Source organism: Chiroxiphia lanceolata, chromosome 1 (genome assembly GCF_009829145.1).
Source record: "Chiroxiphia lanceolata isolate bChiLan1 chromosome 1, bChiLan1.pri, whole genome shotgun sequence".
In the NCBI taxonomy this organism is placed as follows: domain Eukaryota; kingdom Metazoa; phylum Chordata; class Aves; order Passeriformes; family Pipridae; genus Chiroxiphia; species Chiroxiphia lanceolata.
Window position 1 is genome coordinate 41,182,648 of NC_045637.1, and position 10,101 is coordinate 41,192,748.

Consider the following 10,101-nt stretch of genomic DNA (forward strand, 5'->3'; position numbering starts at 1 on the left):
TCAAGACAAAAGCAATAATGTGTATAGATACGCAAAACTAATATCTGCCTCACTTTTATGAAAATTCATATATATTGGACACAGATGCCTCAGTAGGTTGTTATATATCTACTGCTCTTGTGAAAAGACTAGACCACATGATTGTATAGTGAGGCAAAGCCACACTCTTGAAGAGGAAGAGAATATTTGTGCAATACCAGCATAAGCTGACAGGAGACAGTGCTGCAGGGAGTTTACTGAGGTAAGTATTTTCCAAAGTCTGTGTTGACCTAATTACAGTATGACTTCTGGAAAGACCTGGCTTCTGTTATTACTTTTATAAGACATCTGCAAAGGGAGCAAATACTGTGCTCACTTTTGCACTTCTTTTCCACACAGAAGTTAATCTGTCCCTGCAATGTTTCTTTGTTGTACCCACTCGTGCTTCAAACTTGTTGCTCAGACAAATTGCTGCCTGTGATGCTTATGTTAGTGATGATGTATTGACAAACAATACCTGAGGTATGATGTGGATCTTTTGTCTCTGTTACTATGTAGGAAAAAATAAAATTGCTTCTAAAAAGTCCTTGACAGAGGCAGTTGGAAATACTTTGTCAAAATAACTTCCTAATAAGTGCAGATTTTTTAAGAATGGGTTTCTGTATTCAGACATGTCAGCTATAGTGAAAACAAAAAAGCTCTTGGGTACACATTAAACTCTGGTTAGATTGGGAAACATCCATTTGCGACCAAGAAAATCATTAGTTTGGTGGTAGATAAACAGAGTCTTTGGTGGCAAGGACCCTCAGAGAGGCTTTTTGTAAGCATATCCCTGCAGCAGCCTCTCTCTGCTTTGAACTGGTACAGAGAAAGGATTAGGCAGCCTTTGGACAAGTAACTGAACAAGACTGGAAAGAGTATGTCAACTGTGCATGTCTTTCCTTGCGCTTGGACTTTTTAAACAATGCATTATTTATTCACTCAAAGGTACAAAGCAAACATAAAAGGACAGAACAAAGTACTCCTATTTTAGGTTTTCTCCTTGCTTTTTGCCTATGCTCATCACCCTTCCTAAGTGAATTCTTTCCTGTTGTTCCCAATTCCTCTGAAGACTTGATTTTTTCCTCCTGATCTTAAGCTTAGTGCTGGAAAGAGCAATCATCCTTACTCTGGCTGTGGTGAAGCAGCTGCTTCCAGACAAATGTTGCCAAGGTTTGCACTTGTGATTTCAAAGTCTGGGGGGTTTTTTGTTTGTTTGTTTGTTTGTTTTCCTTCTAAGCTACATTTGGTTTCAAAAAGTGGAGTATAGTGAACAGCTCAGATTTAATTTTCATAGGACCAAGAGATCTAAGAAATTTTCAAAAATATACTTTATTTAAAGTAATGTAATTATGTAAGACGTTATGTGATTTCTTCTCAACTGAAAGCTTTAATGAGCTGTGTGAGTCTTTACTGATAACCCATGTGATTTTCTGTGGTGTCGGGTTTTTTGGTTGTTGTTTGATTTTTACTTTGTTTCCTTTCAAATTACTCCCTATGTTTATTGCTGAATATAAAAAGTGCACATAAGCAGTTCCTGGAAACTTATTCCCTTGCAAAACAAATAGCAAACCTCCACAAAAATTCTCATTTTGGAAAACGTTCTAACTTGTTATGAAACAAAGAAATAAATTATCTTAGATGAAGCAATATTTAAAATAAGAGGGAAGAAAGTGAAAAGCTTATTAGAAAAACTATAATCGTACTTCTAACACTGTAATTACTCAGCACATAAATTTCTCAGGCATCTGCAATTACTTTCAACTTTTGTAAGCAGAGTTCTAAATAGGTAGAAAATTCATTTTTAGTTGTAGTTTTCTACTTAGCATATTGTAGCTACAGTTCTACAGACATAACATGCAAAACAAGACCTGACAATCAGATTTTTGTTTACAAGCAATGGTAACTGCTGTGTATTATTAAAATATTGTCCAATTAAATTTCCTGTTAGAACGTAAATTAAAAGGGAGTTAAAAACTCTGCAATTTAACTCCAGAGCAATTAAATTAACTGCACTATGAGCAGTGTTGGAGGCACAGTTGTTGGACCCATCAATTCAATAAAAATGCTGGGAAAATGGTTGGAAATTTTGTGTAAGATTTGGATGATTTTAATTAGTTTAGTATTTATTTAGGTTGGCTGATTCCTTGTACATATTAGTATTATAGCTTTTAGTGCTCAACCACATTTTTTGTTCACAGCTTTCTTTTTTTCTCTGCAATTTGGTAAAAAAGAAATAATCTGATTAAGTCCAAAATTTTCTCATGTAAGTTATAAATTGCTTTGTTTATTTAAGTGTTTAGTAGTGATTTATATATATATAAAGTATAGCATCTGGTAGTTTTCTCATTGCATGTTAAGAGGTTCATAACCCTTGTCTGAGAATTGCTTTGGGTCCCTTAAGCAGTGTGCAGCATAACAGCATGAGAGCATCTGAGAGCCATTTTTCTCTCCATTCCTATTAACTTCAGGTAACTTCGGGTCACATTCTCTTTTAACAAATTGTCACAAGATGTTTTTCTGAGTACAAACACCTTTTAACAACAAAGGAAGCAGTTCCTTGTTTATGCCACATTTTCTTTTTCCATCCTTGAAGAATTAACACTGCTACTGCCTTGCTTTGCTTCTCATCATGGCTCCTGACATGTGGTTCTTAGTAGGTAGATTGCAATTCCTGAAAGCTTTTGCAGCACAACATAAACAACAAAATCCCTTTGCAGAAAGAGTGGGAGGCACTGTTGCACAGAGAGTGCTGGAGTCTCCTTAAAGTAGACAGGGGAGGGACAGAAGAACAGTTGACACTTCAAGTCCTGCAATTGATATAGCAAAAATTCAAAATATGATCATTAACAATGGTAGGGCCTACTAGAGTGATTTCTGTATTGATTCTGCTGTCATATATTCCAGCTTGGCTTGATACATTTAACTGTGTTCTAAGTTATTTATACCAGGATTAATTTATCTAGACAACATTTCTTTATGTCTTTTTGGTTTTAGTGGAGTTTAAGTAAACGTAAGCAGAACTCTTCATCGCACTAAATAAACTTGTCAACAGGGTTGAAGTATGCTCTGAGCTTTTTGGGAACAGCAGCTTTTGAGAAGACGTATTACATTTTGGTATTCTCTTCACCACACACTGCACATGCGAATGAAAAAGTATATCAGATAAGTATCAAAACCTTAGAAGAAAGGAAAGATTATCATGCTCTTTTAAATCTTTTTCTTTTAATGCTTCAGTGCTTCTTAAAAGATAGGTCTGGGTTTTGTTTTGGTTTTGTTTGTTTGTTTGTTTTGGTTTGGTTTTGGTTTGTTTTTTTTCTGATTTTGTTTCAGACTAGTCAAGGTATCTCCAAAAAATGACAGCTAAGTTCTTTCTCCCTTTATAAGAAATTTGCACATTTAGTTGTCCAAATTTACCATTGCTTGTTGCAGCACCAGAAAGCAAAAATGATCTATCGCACTAGTTCTTGCTGATACTTGAGTAGCTTTAGCTTATCAGAGAGAACAAATGCCAAGCTCTAAGGCTCATCACATATGGAGACAATAGTTTCTATAGGTACCTAATATAATTCAGAGGAAAGTTTTATATAGCATACTGCTGCTATGTCACTATGCCAACCAGAAATTAGCCTTGTTATTTCTTTAGCTGAAGATCTGTTTTATAACACAGACTCAGTGACTGAGGCATAAGAGCCCATGTGCAATTTTTCGGATTCAGTTTTAAGGTGAATCTAATGCAGAATTGAAAAGTACACCAAGGAAAATACATATCTCTTCTGACACATGGAAGGGAAGGGAACAGGCTCATGGTCCTCTCAGGCTTCCAGGAGGCCAGTGTCCCCAGAAAAATAAAAGAATGTCTGCCTCTTTTAGATTGCAAATTTTCTTGTGCAGCTCTCAATTTTCTGTAGATGGGTAAATGTCTACCACAATAACCTAGGCTGGTTAACTTTTTGGTGCTACCATAGTATCAACAGTAAATAACAATAATCAACCAACTATTAGTTGGTTAGAATAGTTCCACTATTCTAGCAATTTTCTATTGATTTGATTTGGCCTCTGTAGGCAAGGATGTAATGGAGAAGTAATGCACCTCAGAGCTAGAGCTGAAGAATGCTTACTCATCAGGTGCCAGGTAGTGTAGCCTAGATTTCCTCCTGCAGAAAAGGAATCTGCTACCACATGGACATGTTATACGACTTCCATCCAATCAGAAACATAAATATACACTACGGTATTTAAGGGGGCTGTAGCAACACCTGAACCTGTAGTAATTTATAAGGACACATTACGTTGTTGGCTATTCCTACATTAAAATCACACCAACTCTATCCAACTGGAATTCTACCAGATATCTAAATTATTAAACACCTTCCTCTTTATTAGAAACATACAGAGTTTTTTCTTCAATAAACACCTTATTGTGGACATATTTTCATTAAAGAAAATCACCAGTTTTCTTCAAGGACGTGAGAGTTTTGGCTGAGAATCCCTTGCCTTAGTGACCTGCCTAGTGTCAGAACAAAAAATTTGAATCTGGGAGCAAAAAGGAGTTTTAATCGAAGTTTAACCTAAACTATGATCTCAGCAGGCTTTGTTCAACCAACACCTGTTAAAAAGTACCAATCTTCAAATTTTTCAAATGCATATGGAGTCATGCCATTTTATATGTAGTTTACAATGAAAAAACCCAGTATTTTTTTGTTTCACCTTGCTATTTTGTATTGGTTTTGTCATTTCTATAACACAGCATCCGAATTAGCCCTCTGGAACATCTTTTTAGTCTTTAACTCCTGTTTAGGAAAACAATAATGGCTTGTCAGTGAAGAACCAGTGCCACCTCGGGGCTGGAATATGAAAGTAGGGAAAATGTCCGAAACACTAAATACACTCTGGGGATAATAGGAACCAGAGACAGGGAAAAGGGAAATAATGGGGGGAAAAAAGTCGAGCTAATGAAAATAGTGGGAAGTAGAGTACAGAGTCATCCAAATCCTTGTCCTAGGGCAGCTGGGGATCCATAGGGTCACCCCAGTTTGAAGAATGGTGTGGAGGAGAGGTTATTTCTACCTTCTGATCTGCCCAATGCCCCCCCAAACCACTCCCTCCAGGGGGAGTGGGAATGTGCAGGAGCAGATGGGTCCTCAGCTTCGTGAACAGACATCATGCCGGTTCGGATGTAAGAGGACCATTTACATTTGAAGAGGATGCTTATAAAGAAACATAAAAATGGTAAACAGGTTTTGAGATCACACCTTTGGAAAATTCTGACCTTTATTAAAGGAAATTTCTGTCCTTCATTAACGATATTTTAATATACTCTATTTATCATACTTTTGAGTAAAATTTGAGGAAAAGATGCCTTACATAGAAAATACATGCTCCATGTTGGGCATGACAGCAGAAACTCTTTTTCACTCAGTACATTTGCTGAATAAGTTGTCTTTGAACTCCCTCTGGTGGCATAAAGGCTTTACAAGTAGAAAAATGCTTCGGAAGCGCTTGCAGAGTTTCAAATAAGTGTCTTAGCAATAAATTGATAATTTGTGCTTCTTCTTCATACTTCCAAAAGACAGCTATGAAAGAAGATGGGGAAATGGAAAATATATAAAACTTATGCAGAGTTTAATTCTAATTTTTAACTTTGTAATGCAGAAAAAGACGTTAGTGATGTTCTCTCACTTGAATCACAAACACATAGCATTGCCTTGTGTTGCAATCACACTTTAAATTGGTGAAGCAATGTAAAGAACTTTCCCAGTTTCCACAGTGAAATTATTTCGAAGCAGAAAGAGGCCAAACAAGCCGAGGGGGCTGGGGACCACTGTAACTGGGATGGGTTTGTCTGCAAGATCCTTACTTATAGTGGTGAGTAGTGAACCCTCACACAGGGTTAAGAACGGAATCATTTCCTTCTCATGACTGGGCTGCTCATACAGGCAGCTGCTTACCAGAATGAGCAAAAGAATAGCAATCATTTATGATGAAAACTTGTCTACACTGCATATGTAAACGTGGGGTTGGGGGTTGCCAGCTGCATGTTGTACTGTGTGTGTTAGACAACAATGTCAATGTTAGACTCAATGTTAGTCTGTTAAATTCAAGCCTGTAAACTGCTGCTTCATCTACTGCCTGCACTGTGTGAATATCAGATCCTTTAATCTCTTTGATTAAAGAGATTAAATTAATTAATCTAATTATGTTTTATTTCTAGAAGTTTGGATGTCATGCCATTGAATTAGTTATACAGTTGAAATTATTAGGGCCCTATATAAATAGTCTCTGGAAAAGGAATGTTTACTGTATTCCCAGGCTCTGGAAATTCCAGAGCATCTGAACTCATAGAGAAAAACTCCATCTGCTCAAATATAACTGGGCAAAACCGGTGCATTCTTCATTTAAGAGAAAGTCCTTATGGTATAAATCTTTCCACAAATACTAGACTTAAAAAGAGAGTATTAATTTGAGTAAGCACAAGAAAAGTGTGGAACATTTGCTTTAGAAATGGGAGTACTTAGTTTGAGTAATGTGGAACATTTTGCTCTCAAAAGTTTTATTAGAAAAAAAATTATCACTTAGTTGATTAAAAAGAGCAGAAACTGGAAACATTCTTAGGAGACAAGTAAAGGAAATTGATTCTTAGAAACATCTAAGAATTAAAAAAAAATTAAATGGGTTTGGTTTAGCTTACAGGATAAATCTAAACAAAACATTACTTCATGAAAAAAAGTGTTCCTTTCTGAAGATGAACTTTCCTTTGATGGATGTGCCCAACCAGAGGCAGCTGCAGGGAAATGTCCAGATGTACTATAGGAGATCTGCCCATGTCACAGCCATGCTCACGGAGAGCATTTTTAAGACTTCAGCTTGTTGCACCAGTGACAGGCAGCCTGAAAGTAAGCCAGAAAAGAATTGCATAATGTTTCGTGTCCCATTAAGTACTATATAGTTCTATATTATAATGAACATATATGCTCTAAGAATCAACTATTCAGAATTAGGAATTAGGGAGCAGACCCTGGATTTCCTGCTAGGACTCAGTGTAAGAACTTCTTGAACCTGGATTTTGGAGTTTCATGACATATTGATACGTGTACATGTCGGTACCCCTGTTAGGTCAGGAAAGTGCTTTTGAGGTAAACCTTCTGATCTTTCTCTCTTACCACCGTTTGATCCATTCTCCTTTGGCACTGTGTATTCCTCCTTAAACCTACCTGCTTCCTGCTGATGTGCTGCTCCTGACTTCAGAGCAACTTTATGCTGTGGAAAAACTACTTGGAGGGATGCTTGAAAGTCTCTAAAATACAACTGATAGAGGTGCAAAACTTAACGAGTAAGTGACATAGGGATGATAGAGGAGATGTATGTTTTGAAGGCTGCTTTGGCCAACATATCTGGAACATGAAACATCACGTGGCACAATGTATCCCTTCCACTAGGCCAGCTTGCCTGAGCTGAGTCAGAAACTTGCCTAAATCCTCTGGTGTCAGTGCAATCTGCCGAAGGAGTCCAAAAAAAACATGGAGATCGATAGTGGTCAACATCAGCTATGGGTTTGGGGTAGCCAGCTCAGGAATAGCCAGGCAACAGTGTTGTTGCTGGGAAAGTATGAAGGGTGATTTTTAACCACAATCTAGAGAGAACTCATGGTCCTGAAGAAATATCTAGTTTTCCAGATATCTTTAATCAGAGCTCCGAGAATGTGTTTTAACCACTGAGGGACACATGCACTCAGAGTTCCTAGTTGAAGGTGTGCTTGATTGTCACACACAGTTACTCTTTGGGTCTCCATAACTTGCTACATATAGACTATAGGGACATGCTTATGAAAAGGAGTGCACGTCTTTTAGACGCCAAGGTATTGAGGACATTTGGTGCTGACAGTCTACAAAAAGCTGGAGGCCTGGTTTTGTTTAATCACATTATTTTGGCATGTGGGAAGCCAAATACTCACTTAAACAGAAAAGATTAAACTGTTCTCTCCTGCCTTGACTTATGAGACTTTACTGCAATCACACCAGCAAACACCTGTTGCCTTTGTGCTTCTTCTGCATCAGAGGCTCAGATCCTTCTGGGTCCCAGAACTTTACCCATACCTGCTTTCCGCAGAGGAAAGCATCTGGCATTACACAGGTGTATGCTCCTTGTACTCTAACTAACCACAGCCCTTAGAATACAGCCCTGTCTACTCCTTCCATCTTGTTCCCCCCAAAAGTCACACGCACACACACACACACACACACACAAAATTTCCTATATGCTTTCAGGCAGTGGCCAACAGTTTGAGATGCTGGATTCAAATCAGTCAGGGTGTTACAGAGGGTGAGAATGAATAGACCGAGGATGTCTCTGTGGGACTGGCTCTACTTATTCATGGGTACCTGCAGCTGTGCCCTCACTGCACAGGCAAAATGGACTGGAACAGGATGATCTGCTTTGCAGCACCTGGAGGCAAACCAAATCTGCAAACTGCAGATGTGGTGTGGCCTGTGGGGAAAATAGCTTGGGCAGCTGTGTGCATGGCTGTGAGCCTCAGTGCAAGGGTCGGTTACTTGTGGTCAGGATGTCTCAACCCCGAGAAGGCTTAGTCTTTCATTCCTGACCTGTCTCACCTACTGAGGAACCTACAAAGTAGATGCTGTTAGGTTAAAGTGCACTGAAAGCAACTTCCATCAGGCGTGATAGCAATAGCCTGACAGTAAATTCTCTCATTCCCACTTTAGTACCATGAAAAAGGTTCACCTTTTTTAAAAAAAATTCTATTGCATATAATTATATAATCTGATTTCTGTTTTCTCTGCTTTCCTTCTGGAAGGAAGTCTGTATCAAATATCTGCAAGATCAGTTGCAAGTTAAATTTATGCCCTGTGGAAAATGGATTTATTTTTGTTTTACTCTTTTTTGTATAAATAAAATACTTCCTTACAGCAACTATACTGTCTTACAATGTGACACTGTTAAATTTCATTATATCTGGTGAGGCATGATCTGAACAGGAGCATAAATTACTGCTCTGGAAAAAAAAATAAAAAGAAATCAGAAACATTTAAGGGGAGCAAATTATGTTATCCTCTATTGCTGCTCCGAGAGACAAAGTTTAGCTTCTATACAGCATCAGGTCATCCTTGCTGACCAGCAGTGTTGAAGTTCAAACCTCTCTCTTTCCTGCTGAATTGCTGGATTTGGTCAAATTTAGGCTGAGAATGTTCTGTTTCCCAAACCAAAAGGGCATATGATGGAAGGAGAACTGGGTATCACCTGTTTTAACACTGAAGCTCTTCAGGATGAGAGCGGGCCTTACTTACCATTCAACACACTCCACAGGTTCTCCAGGGTCAGCTTCCTCTTTCAAGTGGATACCAATCTGCAACGCCTGCAATAGGATAGGCTCCAGTTCCACCTTCCAGACATGTCATGGACACCACAGACAGCACAGCTGTGCAAGGGGAGTCCTGCTCAATGTATGAAATTCAGATGAACACCCATGTCAGAGGTGGGCTGTTGCTCAAATCTCAGCCTGTTCTGTGACTAACAACTCTGGGAAAACTCCAGACATTCGAGACACACAGAATTCTTTTTGGGTGTTCATCCTACTATGAGGAACAGGTAAGATGGTTCCATAATGAGAAGGAATTTAGGGAAGGATTGTGTTTACCACAAGGTGATATTCTGTTTGCATTTTTATGTTTCTGATAGAAAAAAGACAGACAGTCCAAGATACTTTGAAGTGAAATTTGTTAATGGATAATACTTCTCATATTTTCCCCTATGGACAAGAGGAATTCTTCAGTCTTCAGAGAAGGATCACAACCAATGAGGGAACAACAACCCTTTTTTTGAGAATAATACTGTTTATTTTTTAAACTGTATGCAGTCTTTACACAAGTAATGTTGTTATGAAGTGATGACTTAAGAATACAAGAGATATGGCTGTGTGTACCAGCAGCCTAAACAAGGAGAGGCTTTGCTATTTGGCCCATACGGACTAACATCTTTCTCCATGGCAAGTGACTGACCATGAGACAGCTGGTGGGAAAAGTTAATTACCTTCTGTTTCAGTCAGAAAGATGAAGTGTTGGACTC